This window comes from Ictidomys tridecemlineatus, chromosome 2 (assembly GCF_052094955.1).
Source record: "Ictidomys tridecemlineatus isolate mIctTri1 chromosome 2, mIctTri1.hap1, whole genome shotgun sequence".
Classification (NCBI taxonomy): domain Eukaryota; kingdom Metazoa; phylum Chordata; class Mammalia; order Rodentia; family Sciuridae; genus Ictidomys; species Ictidomys tridecemlineatus.
This window is the reverse complement of record NC_135478.1, coordinates 96,661,496-96,676,316: the sequence shown is the minus strand read 5'-3', so window position 1 is coordinate 96,676,316 and position 14,821 is coordinate 96,661,496. Positions and strand designations below refer to the sequence as shown.

The 14,821-nt window shown below is 45.1% G+C and overlaps 1 long non-coding RNA gene across 1 annotated transcript in view; it reads right to left on the bottom strand.

The window, feature by feature from the left end:
• Positions 1 to 1,531: 1,531 nt before the first annotated feature.
• LOC144375272 (uncharacterized) overlaps positions 1,532 to 14,821 on the bottom strand; it is a 159,989-nt gene continuing 146,699 nt past the window's right edge. Inside the window, exons 5-6 of the long non-coding RNA XR_013434890.1 lie at positions 12,153 to 12,288; positions 1,532 to 1,617 (exon numbers count right to left, since the gene is read on the bottom strand). This is a non-coding gene — a long non-coding RNA (uncharacterized LOC144375272). The remainder of the gene's footprint in view (positions 1,618 to 12,152; positions 12,289 to 14,821) is intronic.

The window sequence follows — 14,821 nt, the reverse complement described above, 5'->3', positions numbered from 1 at the left end:
AAATCCATTTGTGCCTCAGGGCCTTTGCTCTTCTGGACCACTCTCTAGGTGACGCTTTCCTAGATCAAAGTTCAGCAAACTATGACCTGGGACCATATTTTTCCAGCTGACTGTTTTTGTAAAGTCTTATGGGGTCAGTCCGCACTCTCCTTGAAGTATTGTTTATGGCATCCTTCACAACACAATGTCATTCTAACAGACCTGGTGACCAGCAAAGCCAACCATATTTACTGTTTAACAATTTACCAATATGCTTGTTGTCCCCTGCCCTAAATTATCACATGATTGACTTTTTTTTTCAAGCATAGGACTTAAAGGAGCTGCCTCCTAACAGATGTCTCCCCCAACACCTCTTCTCCCTTTCACATCTCCATGTGAAACACCCCGTGAGGCCTCTGTTGTGGGATTACCTGATCTCTTGAGAAAACACAGAAATGTAATTTTAAATATCAATTTCTCTTTTTTCCCACACATACTGAGAGAAAAGGAAGAAAACATTTAAGACCAAAATGCATATTCAGGGCATATTGCACCAGCAGCACCCTGTGTGTGAGCCCTGGGCCCTGGGGGCCAGCACCAGCCCTGCTGGGCTCAGTAAGCACCCTGGAGTTCTTGGTCTGACTTCTTCAAGGGCAGAGGGGAGGGGAGAAGAAGCTGCTCTGTGCCCTGATTACAGCCAGCAACCAAGGGAAGTGACTGCAGGTGAGTCCTCCTCCCCAGAATAGCACACCAAGAGGGCCATGGTCCAGGCCAGGGGGAGGAATGGGAGGCAGGCCCAGCTCCTGTGTGTAGTCCCAGGCTGTGGTGGACATCTGGGGTCATCATCACACTCAGCCCCAACCTGTGTCCCCAGCAGCCTGGATGGACCCTTCCTGCCCAGCAATGCAAGCACCCGGAGCTCCCCCGAGATGGAGCTCAAACTCAGCCCAGAGCCACCTCTCCTGAAAGGCCAGCTCTTGTCCCTCCATCCCCCAGTCACTGTGCAGCATTGTCTGCAAGGCACAAGGTTGGCACCCAATCAACACCCCTGGATTGAATGAAGGGCACCAATGGAGGCAGGTAAAAGCCAGGTCCTGCTGAGACTCAGAGACTGCACTTACAGCAGTGCAGGACCCAAACCCCAGGTCTCTCTCCCACCCAGGGACTCACTGGACCGCAGGGTCATCAGGACCTGTTTCCTCTGATCAGAGAAACTCTGCTCTGCTTCCCAACTGAGCCCATCCCTTCCCCAGTGCAGGACACTCTGTGTACTTATGAGGGAGCACTGGTCACCACGTTCTGGCTGAGACTGTGGGAATGGTCTTCTCAATCTCAGCAATTGTGCCATTTCTTTAATTATCAGGCCAATGACTGGGTTCTCCTGATTAAAGAAGATAGTGCAGTCAGCTTTCAATTATGAACTCATGGAAAGAAAGCTCTCCACTGGGCCTAGAAGCAGTGCATCAGCTGGTTTATCCTCCTAATGGAATTTTACCCTCTGTCCCCACTTGTAATGGAGACTGCTCTTAATTAAAGGCAGGCCAGTTGGGCAGTAATGGAAACATCTCTACTCACCTGGAACACTCTTGCTGGAGGCTCCTCTGTGCATGGTGTGACCAGGCCCCACCTCCTTGGTACCTAAGAATACAGAGAAAAACCGATTTAAACCTCATGAGGTCAATTGGACTCACAGAGTTTAGGGAAGTAAGCCATGCGTGGGGGCCACCCAGAGGGCTTGTGGCATGAATCCAGGGTGTGATCATGTCGAGCTTTCTGCCTTTAGTAATTAATGGACTGAATCATGCCAGTAAACAACACAATTTTCTAAAAATGTTTTCAGGAGAACACTTTCCTCTGCAATGCACATCTAGTATATGAAAGAGCCCACGGGAACTTTGAGCTTTAGAAGGAATGGCTACCCCATGCACAGTTCTAAGGGAAAGGGTAGCCTATTTTATTTTAGCATTAGCATCGCATGAAGAGGACCCTCCTGCTAACTTGCATGGAAGTCTCTTTTGCTCTTCCCAACCCTGTGTGAAAGATATAATGAGCTTCGGATTTCAGAGATGAGGGAGCAGATGCTCCATGGTGTTAACTTGCCTAAGGTCTCACAACCAGTGAGAGCCAAGGAGAACATCCAAATCCGGAGCACCTGCACCCTGTGTCCAGTGACTCTTGCACTTCACCACCTCCCCAGAGGGCCCATAAATCTGAATCCCATTGCTATTGGTGTGTTTCAGGAGGGATCTGCTTAATGCATATAGGGGTGAAGTAATTGCACCATATTGGGGTGTATGTAGGTTCCTAAGATGTTGTTTAAAATATTTACAACCAACTGGGGAAGATGGTGAGGCAGACCTAGGTAGCCACCCTCGGTCTCTCCATAGCCCAGAGATGAAGCAGCAAAAGCCAGCTGACCAGAGAGCCTCTATCTGATTTAGGCAAAGACAGGTCAACAACGGACACCCTCTCTCTGTCATTGTGAAGGGTAAAGCCCTGTGAACTGCAGCAGCCAGGTTGGAGCCCCTTTGCCACAGATGTCCCACAGAGAGCCTGAACCCACAGGACCCACAGTTGCAGAGAGCCACCGAGTGCTTAGATTACATTCTGCGGACAAGTGGCAGCAAGGTGAGCAGGTGGTCAGTGATTCAGCAGTAGGAGCTCAGATGCAGGCTCCAGCACCTCAGGGAGGATCCACAGCTGGACATCCCAGGGTTGCCAGTTCACTCAATTCTCATTGCAATGCACAGGTCCACAGAAGGCATTTCCTGAGGATAAACCCATGCAGCCCATGTAGGGAACCTCAGGTACCCAACACTATACCTCATAAAGGGGCTTACAGAGGAGCACATGTTGGTGCAGGAGACTCACTTTACAGACAACACATTCATGGACTGAAGGTAAAAGGGTGAAAAAAATTGTGCCATACAAATAGGGAACAAAAGCAAGCAGGGATAGCTACTCTCACATCTGACCACTAAGAATTTATACTGAAATTATTCAGAATAGGACAAGAATTTCACTTTGTGCTGGTTAAATGAATCATCCAAAAATAAGATGTGATCATTGTAAATATTTGTACCCTAAACACAAGTACATCTACATACATAAAACACACCCTACTCAACATAAAGAATCAAATAGACTACAAAACAATAATACAGGGTGATTTCAGAACACTTATTTCACCACTGTATAAATCATAAACTATGTAAACTCTCATCAGAACTAAAAAGTTCTCTTAATCAAATGGACCTAACAGATGTCTATAGAATATTCCATTCTGAATGTGCTTTCCTCTAAACATCATATGGAACTGCTCTTAAATAGACCATATATTAGACACAAAGCAAGTCTTATCAGATACAAAAAATAAATAATTCCTTGCATCCTAGAATAGAATGGAATTAGAAATCAATGACAAGACAAAATACAGAAACCATTTTAACTCCTGGATATTAAATAATACTCTTTTAAATGAGGAATTGATTATAGAAAAAATCAGGGGTAAAGTAAAAATTCTTGGAAAAGTGAAAACAGAAATATAACTTAACAAATCTCTGGGACAGTATGAAGGCAGTTCTAAGAGGAAAGTTGATAGCAGTTTGAAATCCAGAGGCTCACTCAGAGTTATTTTGAAACTTTATACTCCAATAAGCTGAAAAATCTAGAAGATATTGAAAATCTGTAGAACATATGACCTGACCAAATTGACCATGAGGATATAGCAAACCTAAACAGACCAATGTCAAGCAATTAAATTGAAGCAGCAGTTAAAAGCCTTTCAACAAAAAATGTCCAGGTCCAGTTGGATTCTCAACTAAGATCTAAGAGACCACTTATTTATGTAGATACTGGGGGTTGAAGCCAGGGTTTTACCACAAAGCTACATCCCAGATCTTTTAAAAATATTTTTTTTGTTGTTTTTATTTTGGGTCAAAGTCTTGTTAGGTTGCTTAGGGCCTCACTGAGTTACTGAACCTGGCATCAATTTGTGATCCTCCTGCCTCAGCCTCCCAAAGCTGTTGTGATTACAGGCATTTTTCCACCACATCTGGCTCTTAAACCAGACTCTTAAAGAAAAACTGGTGTCAATTCTCCTCAAATTATCCTATGAAATAGGGAGGGAACATTCCCAAATTTATTCTGTGAAGCCAGAGTCACCCTGATACTTCAAATCAGGCAAAAATTCACATCAAGGAAAAAAAAGAGAGAACACTATAGACTAATATCTGTATTGAATGCAAATCCCTTAATAGAATATTGGCAAACTGTGTTCAAAAGCACATTAAGAAGATAGCACAGGGCTGGGGATGTGGATCAAGAAGTAACATGCTCGCCTGGCCTGCATGAGGCGCTGGGTTCGACCCTCAGCACCACATAAAAAAATAAAAATAAAGATGTTGTGTCCACCAAAAACTGAAAAATAAATATTAAAAAAAAATTCTCTGTCTCTTCTCTCTCTCTCTCTCTCTCTCTCTCTCTCTCTCTCTCTCTCTCTCTCTCTCTTCTCTCTCTCTCTCTAAAAAAAAAAAAAAAAGGAAGAAGATAGCACAACATGATCAAGTGGGTTCCATTCCTGGTAAGGAAGGTTGGTTCAATAGACACAAATCAATACATGTCGTTCACCGTATAAATAGAATTAAGGACAAGAATCATATGATTTTCTCAATAGACGCAGAAAAAAAGCCTTTGACAAAATCCAGCACCTATCCATGTTAAAACACCTAGAAACTAGGAGTATGAGGAAATATCTCATCATTGCAAGGGATATAGACACAACAAACCCAAAACCAACATCATGCCGGATGGAGAGAACTGAAAGCATTTACTCTAAAACAAGGAACAGGCTTTTATGATTACATCAACATGAGCTCCAATATTACGTACAGCAATAATGCACTAATAGAAAAACAGTAAAATCATTTACAACCTCAGCTCCTCTTTTGCATGAGGTTTGTGATTTACATTTACATTTCTATCAGTCTGGATTGTTTTGGTTTAAAACTGACAGTACTCTTCGACCATGAGCAGAGACGAAATAGTAATTCTATCAGATTCTTGAGTGCTCCATGAAAGTGTTTTAATCCAAGCTCAGCAGTTGCCTCACCCTTTGATGCCACAAGCTCAGCACCCTGTCCTGCGGAGTGTTACCAGAGAACAGTGTCCAAGGACAATAAACCCAGGTGCTGATGATTTAGATGAGAAGAGAACCCACAGATAAGAAAGTCGCAGGACCTAGCCATGCTGGACATCACTACAAAGATGTGCAGTGTCTACTTTGAAGGAAGGAGAGTTAAGACTATAAATAACCAACAGGCACAGCAACGTGTGATTCCTGCATTTGAGGTGTTGGGAATGCTTTTAAATACATTTGTGTCCTGGCTTTCTCCTCCAGTGATGGAACTTGCTGTCCTTGCTGTGACAACTCCCCGGAGACATAAGCTACGCTGGTGGACCCAGGAACAGGGCATTATCTTGAGCACCGTCTCAACAGAAGCTCCCGCAGCAGTGCCCCAGCTTCCAGGAGAAACCACCCTGGGACATGCGTTCTGCTCCCCAGGAGCTGACGGTTCCCGTGAGGTGTCTCAGGAGCTGGCCTGGCCTTGGCTCTGAGCTTGGTTCTCCTGTGGACCCAGAGTGCTGCTGAGACTCCTCAGGCCTTGGCCTCCAGCTTTAACAAGACACAAGGCCTGGCCACACCTCCACCTGCTTTTCTCTCCCCTCCTTCCTGTCACTCAGGAGACACCTAGTCAGGGAGCACTAAGGACTCAGTACTCTGATGAGCTCTGTCTTCCAGGAACTGAGCAGAAACAAAGAGTGCCGCCACCCTGATGGCGATTGCAGTCCAGTGGCAGAAATAGGCACAGAGCAAGGAGTCAGCAGATGGGTGAACTTACCACCTATGGGACAGAGGACCCCTATGGGTGGAGTCTCATCCAGGAAAGGAGAAGCTGGAGGAGCTGAAGCCTGAGCTGAGCTCTGGGAGGAGACAGCGGCCAGGTGTGAGAGAGGAGAAGGACAGGACAAGACAAGGGACAGCAGGTCCCAAGGCCCTGGGGGGAGGCAGCCTTATGTCTGAGGCTCTGGCTGAGGCCCCTTGCAAGGCACTGAACCCAATCCTGTTCCCACCCACTCTCCCTCCCTCCCTTCCTTCTTTCCCTCCTTCCTTTTTTCCTTCCTGCTTTCCTTCCTTCCTTCCTTCCTTCCTTCCTTCCTTCCTTCCTTCCTCCCTTCCTTCATCCCTGCTTTTCTTCCTTCCTTTCCTCCTTCTTCCCTCCCTCCCTTCCTTCCTTCCTTCCTTCCTTCCTTCCTTCCTTCCTTCCCTCCCTCCTTCCTTCCTTCCTTCCTTCCTTCCTTCCCTCCCTCCTTCCTTCCTTCCTTCCTTCCTTCCCTCCTTCCTCCCCAGCTTGTTTCCTCTGAAGGGGGAGGCCATTAGAGACTGTCTCGGTGACTCATTACTATGACAAGTCTTTTGGTTTTTAATGTAATGTTGATAAAATGCATAATGCCCATTCACCAGCGTAGCCATTGGAGTGTATGGTTGGGTGGCGTGGAGAGCATTACCACCAAGGGCACCCCCACCACCTACCCCTAGGGCTCCTCAGTCTTGCAGAACTAAAGCTGCACACCCCTGAAAATCAGCTGCCCGTCTCCCACCACCCAGCCCTGAGTCCCACCTACCCACTTCCCATCTCTGTGAGTGTGGCCACTCTAGCTAGCGGAATCCATGGCACTTGGCCTCCGTGTCCAGCCTAGTTAACCTCCTGCAGTACCCTTGTGTTCGTCCATGCAGCAGGGACATGGTGGATTTCCGCATTGGCCACTTGGCTGAGGACCCAGGGGTCTCTGGAAAGGGTTCTTAGCTCCCTGCACCTCTCTGGTTCCCAACTACATCACCCCTTCCTCGGCCCCCTCATTCTCAATGTTCTCTTCTCCCCTTAAGACACCGGAAAAAGCCTCTATCAGTTCTCATCTCTGCTCTGCCTTTCTGGTTCCAGAGAGGTGCTCCCAGCCCAAGGTCACTGCCATGAATTTGTCCAAAAGAACAGATCTCAGGTGAACCAGTAAGGGGGCAGAAAAGATCCCATTTCTGTAAAGTTGTATTTCATTCATATTTGAGACAAGTCGTTTTAGCCATTGTGTGATAAGAAGTGCTCATACAATACCACTTTATTTGAATAACTAGAAATATTAGATGCCACTCTAATTAGTCATAAAACATCAAGGATCACATTATTTCACAGCTATAATTTAGTTAATGATACTCTTCCATGGTGCCAATTTATTTAGGAAATGGAGCCTACAGGAAAATGAAAGTACTATTGATTTGCAGCTAATTCACCTTGACATCAAAACTCGAGACACCAACTGGAGGGACTGGGCATTTTATATGAATCTTCTTAGCAAACATGATCTAGGTTCCTCCTGATGCTATCTCTATGATGAGGGTATTACTACAGTCTGTTTTACAGACAATTTTACACAAGCTTGGAGGAGTGAAATCACAGTTTACATAGCAGTTCATAAGATCCCACATATATACAGCTAGATCTTTAAAGTATATAAACATAGGGACAATATATTTCACACCGTAGATTCATTCCCAATGAAAGGAAAGAGTTAAACATGAACACTGCTAAGCGACCCTGGAAGGGCTGGTGTTCCTCCCCCCTGGACACAGGAGGCCATGCCCCTGAGGAGGGCAGGAGAAGATCAGGGACCTTTGGCTCTGTGCAGGCTGGGAACCTGAAGGCCACCCCTCACCCTGCCTGCTGGGCCTGTTCAGTGTGCTGTTGCCATAGCTCCCCTGGAGTCAGCCTCTAAGGCCTCCCTGGGAAACCTGCCCTCCCACCTCATTCAGTCCCTCCCTTTCCGCCCCTCCTGTCCTCCTGTCCATAAACCGCTCCTGGGTGAGCTTCCCCTCCCCTCCGTATGGTATGGGTCTCCTGGGCAATTCTCTTTAATTATCTGCACACAAAGACCCTGGGGTCCCTAGCCCCCTTCTCTCTCTGCTATGTCATCCACAGACTCCAGGACTGTCAAGCCTGCAGGAAGATATCCCAGGAGGATATTATCTGCTAGTCCACAGTCTCCAGGCCTCAGCTGACCCTCAAGAACACTGAGTGTCCTGTGACATGAATCCAGGCGCTTTCCTCTTAGGTCTGTTTTCCAGCTGCCCAGCGAGTCCTCACTTCTGCACTGAGGAAGCAAACTTCAGCTCAGGAAGGCTCACCTGCGGCCCTGCGGCCGCATCTGCTCTGCCCCCTATTCTAGCCCCTCTCTGCTCACAGCAGACTGGACACCCACGCCTGTCCAGAGAGGTGGACAGCAGATCCGCAGCAGGACTCCCATACACAGCAAGGGCTCTGTACATACTGAACGCTTGGCATCAGGAGTGACGTTAGCCATTGTTATTTACTGACAAACTCCTGGTGAGTGCCTACCATGCCCCAACCACAGAGGACCCTGGTGTGAGAATTTCCAAAATGAATCTGTTGATTTGTTTAAAAAGCTAATTGATAAATTATCCCAGATGCTTCTCTCCTCCAAACAGACATCATTCCCCTTAAAGATTGTCAAAGTCACACTCCTTCTTTTCTTTTGAGCAAACACTGGGGATGGACCCCCCCCCCTTGTTTTCAAAGGTTTGTTTTTGAGAGTACATTGACCTCTTTCCAAATGAATATTAAACTTTATTTCAAAGTTATATTTCTAGGGAACAAAAAGCCCCTTTTCCCCTGATGATCACAAAGAATACTTGGAGTCATCCAGGGGCTAGAAGAAATTTGGGGTCAACTGAGGTATAAAAGAAAACTTGCCAATTCTGATACCTTATAAAACCAGTGTCTTGGTCTCAGCCTCTAAAAGGTGAGCATCCCTCCTCCTCCATGGTGCAGTCTCTACGAGGGGCAGAGTCAGGATTTCAAGCTCTGCACCCTTTGCATTTATTTCCCCCACAAGCATAGAAATAAAGTAATCATATTACTTAACGTGGCTTGGCATGTGACCGTCTCATCCATGTCCCCTTGGTAGCCACATCCCTTGCTTGGTATTTTTAAGGTTTTCCAGGTCCTCCTTTGTTAGAGTCTGTAAACAAGTCAAAATAACACCTGGTATTTTGCAGAGAAATGTTAGAATTCTAAACAAGTTTGGATGGTGCCTGGCAAAATGCCAGAGGGAGTGGTTTGAGAAGTAACAAAAGTGAGCCATTAAGTGTGGAGATTCCTTATTGGTTGACTGATGTATCTAGTTTATGCTAATTAAGATAAGCTGTGCAAAATGTATAAATAGCTCTGTTGTCCTACAATAAACGGCTCCCATTCCTGCTGTATCAACTTACACAAATTATTTGTAACCCCTCCCCCACTCCTTGTAACTAATTTTTCACCTAAGATTTGCAACATTTGTTACTTGTCTTATTCTGAAGAGCACTAGAGGAAGATAGCCACAGAGAAGATGTCAATACTTCCCCACTCCCCAGGGATCTCTTTCTGTAGCTGCTGTCATAGATGGACAAGCCTCGAAGGTGCCATCACTGCATATCAGACACTGAGACCTCTTCTCAGGGCATGGCCATATTAGCTCAATCCATCTTCCTAATGCTTCTGTGAAGCAGCTGCTTCCAGGATACCCAGTTTGCAAGTAATGGAAGCTGATTAGGGAATCAACACAAGGTCACAGCACTAGGGTATGTCATGGCCGGGATTTGAGTGAGTGAAATCTGGGCCTGGCTTCTATGGTCACCACCACTACCCCACACTGCCTCTCACCCAGAACTCATGAGGAGCACCAGGCTTCACATGGCCCCAGGCTGCAGCTCTGGTGTAAACACACCCTATTTCTTCTGGAATATTCATGTTAGGAAACAAAGGTATAAACAGAACCACCCCATGTTTCCACAGAAATGATGGGTAGTCTAGCTTCTAAATATAGACAGAGTCTTAAAAGCTGGCATTTAGCTGAGGAAAATGTACCTCTCTTCTCCTCTTTCCTTCACCTTCTGAAACACAAACACCCAGGTGAAGGTTGTCCACTGAAATATGTCCAAACACCTTAACGCACACACATGCAGGTGTGTGTGTGTGTGTGTGTGTGTGTGTGTGTATGTGTTGGGGGGGCAGTAAGTGAGTGATATTAATCTTTTATTTTGCTTAAGTGGAATACTCTGCAATGCTTGAAAGATAGTCCTCTGCTGTGCCCAGCATCTCCTGTGGCAGCCATAGGGTTCACTTCCACCACAAACAACCCAATGCTGGCAACTGGTGTCCAAGCTCAAGGGATGCTCAGCAGGCCTCATGATCTCTGCTCAAACCTCTCTGTGGAGCTAGGACTCCCTCATGGCACGGTGGCTTCAGAGTGAAGGTGTGCCTGGAGATCCAGGGGGAAGCCTTCATGATGTGTCCATAGAAGTCACAGGCCATGAATCAGCCAGAAAGTGGGCCCCCAGTTCAAGGGAGTGGAAGACAGAGTCCTCAGGCAAAGGAGCTTTCAAACCAAATTGTGAGGAGAATATGTCAGGTGGAAGAAGTTATAGGGACAATTTTGGAAAATATACCATTCTAAAGGTATTAAAAGAAACTCATCCTTTGAAGTCAACAATCTAACTCAGAAACTCAGAGTCTTTAGAAGCAGAAAAACTGTTTCATAGGCCCATTCTAGACTTAATTATGGAGAACTGTGTGGAGCTTCTCAAAAAAGCTAGAAATATCACCACTGTATGGCCAGCCACTCCACCACGGGGTGTGTTGGAAGGGAAATGACATGTCAGAGAGACACTTGCAGGCCCAGGTTTACCGAAGCATTGTTCACAATTGCCAAGATGTGAAATCAACTTGGATGTCCACTGATGGATGAAGGGAGCAAGAACATCCTGTGTATATGCACAGTGGAATATCAGTTGGTCATTAAAAAAGAATGAAATCTTGTCATTTGTGCCAACATGGATGAGCTTGGGAGATAATATTTTATTTTTTATTTATTTTTTTTTTTTTTAAAGAGAGAGTGAGAGACGGGGACAGAGAGAGAGAGAGAGAGAGAGAGAGAGAGAGAATTTTAACATTTATTTATTTTTTTTTTCTTAGTTCTCGGCGGACACAACATCTTTGTTGGTATGTGGTGCTGAGGATCGAACCCGGGCCGCACGCATGCTAGGCGAGCGCGCTACCGCTTGAGCCACATCCCAGCCCCCGGGAGATAATATTTTAAATGAAATAAGCCAAGCATGGAGAACAAGGCCAGATGTTCCCACTTATATACGAAAGCTAAAAAAGTCAACCTCATGGAAATGAATGGTTTCCAGGGACTGGAAAGGGAGTGAAGAAGAGAGAGAGAGAGAGAGAGAGAGAGAGAGAGAGAGAGAGAGATTAATGGGCACAGGAGTTCAGCTGGGTGGGGGAAGGCATCTGAGGTCCATAGCACAGTACAGCAATCACAAGTAATTGTATTTCAAAATAGCCACTGGAGAGGATCTGGAATGTTCCTGAAACACAGAAATGACCAATGTCTGAGGTGACACATGTACCAATTATTCCAATCCCATCATTACACACCACCTATATGTACTGAGATATCACACTGTCCTCCATACATAGGTTCAATCACTGTAAGGAGATAAAAAATGTAAGGAGATTAAAAAAAAAAGAAAACCTAGCTTCTATAGACTTTATTTTGCAGAAGGAAAATAGATTTAAAAAATAAGATAGTCTTATTTTAATTGTCCAGTAGACTAAAAACCCCCTCTCCTTGAGATGGAAACAAAGAAAGCTGTTTTGCAGGCCAGAATACCAAACCCTGTGACCACAAAGAGAAGACAAGCAGAAAGGGCAAGGACCTCAAGGGCATGAGAGTGTAGGCAGGTGGCACTATGCCTTAGCAACCAGAGCAGGAAGAAAACTGAGGTGTGGAAGAGGAAATGCACCAAGTCACTCCCACTCACAATCATCTAGACAGGCCAGGTGGAAAGCGCTTTCCCCTCATACCATTCAAGAAAGATATGAGGTGGTGTGGAATTGGATGCTGGAAATGAAGATAAAATAGAAAATGAAAGCATTTGTATACCCAGAAAGAACACGTGGGCTGGAGGAGTGTCACCAGGTAGCTTTCTCTCTCAAAACATGCCTTCTAAATCTGTAGCTGGTGCCCTTTGGAACCAGGGTCACTCAATTACTTACCTCTATCTCCTCCAAATCAAAACAGCACTTTCTATTGAGAGTCCTTCCAGGTGGAGTCCTTTCCTGTTCATTTGGTCTGCTTGGAGTCCACAGTTATCACCCCACAGGTAGCTCCCCATGCCATCTCTGACCTGGGCTGTAGTAACAATGGCAGCAAGTCAAGGTTCATAGACCACGTGACTCAGTCCCCACAAGACAGAGGTTCCTCAACAGCTCGGATGGACAAAGTCATACCATTTAGGGATCTGGTAGAGAGTGACAGATCCCTAACTAGATTCCACCTCCCCAATGTTTTCAGAAATTTTCCTTCTTATTTGCATCCAACTTATTTCTCACTTTCCTGAGTAATGAGTTGATGAGCATTGAGCATCATGTCCACGCTACCTAACAGAAGTCTCCAGATAAATAAGACACTCTCTGCTTCTAGTACCTGGCTGCCCTCTGAGCATGACTGGGAGCATGACTTTTTTGAATTCCAATTGCTCTTCCTTTTCAGAGTTGAAGCCACCAAGCAGCAGAGCACACCAGCAGCTGTTAGAAACTTGACTCCAGCTCCATCTGAAGTTGCTCTAGACACATGTCTTTCTGACTACATTCTGTTGGATCTGAATGACAGCTGATCACTTAAGCTTGCATGTGAAATGAATACTTGATGTCTGATGCTTGGAAAAATGCACACTTTCTCCTTGTCTTGACGAACAATTCCCCTCTGGTGGATTCTTTTACAGACAGCTCAATGAGCACACAGAGGTGTAAAATCATATAAACCAGAGTGGCCTAGACAAGGTTGCTTCACTTTGTGTAGGAATTTTATTTTTAGACTTTGCATTTGATCTATGGGACCCTGAGGTTTGCAATTAGTTGGAGCATCCTCTCTGCTAACAATTAAGAAAGATTAGGTGACTCATGTCCTTTGATCAGAGGGAGACAATAAACCTGCTTTGTGTGGCAGGGTTCTCAGGGAATGACTCATCTCTAGGATCAATACCAGGGAAGGCCTGTCAGTCATTGCTCAAACTGAGTCATAGTTCAGTTGCTCACCCTGGCCCAGCCTTGCTTCCCACTGGGGTCTGCCTGCTCCTACAGGGCTGGCATATTTTTGAATCCTCACCTAATTCACCATTTAAAATTCACTGTGTTTACCTTGGGCTCCCCTTTTTATCTAGGAGTATGGTTGTTATCCAAAGGCCCTGTGACTTTGACTCCTAGAGTCCCGGAAAGAGGAGTCTGTTTCCTTACAATGTTTTCTTCTTTCTTGTTGAGAAGTTACTGCTTTGTCACAAAAGAACCTGCTTCACCATTCTCACTGGTCCTGCAGCCACCTCCCATGTGGACCTGGCTGGGTTTTTCCATTTACAGCTCATCTTCTCCTGGACGGGGACAGAGACTGTATGACTGGACAGGTTTGCAGGTGGACCTTGCTTTGAAACAAGGTCTGAGGTATCTGCCACACTGAGGAATAAACCCAGAAGCTGTGCCACAGGATTTGGGTACCTTATTTTATATCTTTTAGAACTCAGTGTTAAGGGACAGGCTTTTGGGGTGATGTAGCAAATAGTAATTGAAATCATAATGGTCTCAGCTTCATGCCAAGGGAAAATTCATAATCCTTAATCATGGAATAGCAAAATGATACTTCTTCAATGCCAGTCCCAAATGTGGATATTTTACCCTTATAATTAAAATGTTAATAGCAATAATGGGTGTGGAGATGCTCAGGAGGTGGCAAAAAAATGATTAATCAAATCCAAATGTAACATTGTATCCCCACTGTGGAAGTCTAAGACAATGGCAGATGCTGTGTACAACCCTGCCTTTCAGTAGAACCTTATATAGTTCCCCAAGAATCACAGATTCTGCATGGGCTTTGCTTAAACACGAGGTGCAAATATTACTTGTGTGTTATCTTTATTTTCTGAAAGAGATTAATCCTGTTTATGTGACCATTTCACAACAATTTCAATATGAGTTGATGCAAGAAGGTGACCTCCTGTTGGAAGCTGAGGTCAATTTGTTGGCAATTTGACCATCTCCCAACTCAAGCTCTCTTCTCTCAACCTGGGCTTTCTGTTACCCAAGCCCTGAGAATTTGTCTCATGTAATTTTCCTTTTTTTTTTTTAAAGATTGTATTAAATGAGAAGTTAAATTCCGTCCCAGTTACTCTACAAAGACCAGATAATCTCAAACACGAATCATCTACTTGGAAAATCTCTGAGTCTTCTTTCATTCACTTATCACCTATTTACAAAGTGCCTGGGTGAAGGCTCCAAGGGGATCCAACCACACACTTCCCTGTGGACCAGGAGGTGGGAAGAGCTTCCCCCTGCTCACCGCTTCTTTCCTGCCCCACCTTCTGTTCCATGTCTATCCATATTAATATAATGGCAAATGTCCTAAAACACATAGAAAATATATGGTACATAGTTGGTGTTTTTTTTTATATATAAATAATGGTGCTTGGGCTCTTGTCCTATTTCTAAAATATTTAACTTGGGACCAATTTGAGATCCATTCATGCCATATATACTCCTCTGTGATTGTTCAGGCTTACCAGATGTACTGACATCTAAAATGCAGTCTTCATCCACTGAAGGACCATGGTCACTCAGTAACGGGAAAAAGGGATAATCAGGGCAGAACTTGAGGCAATGGCCCTGATCCCAGGGCT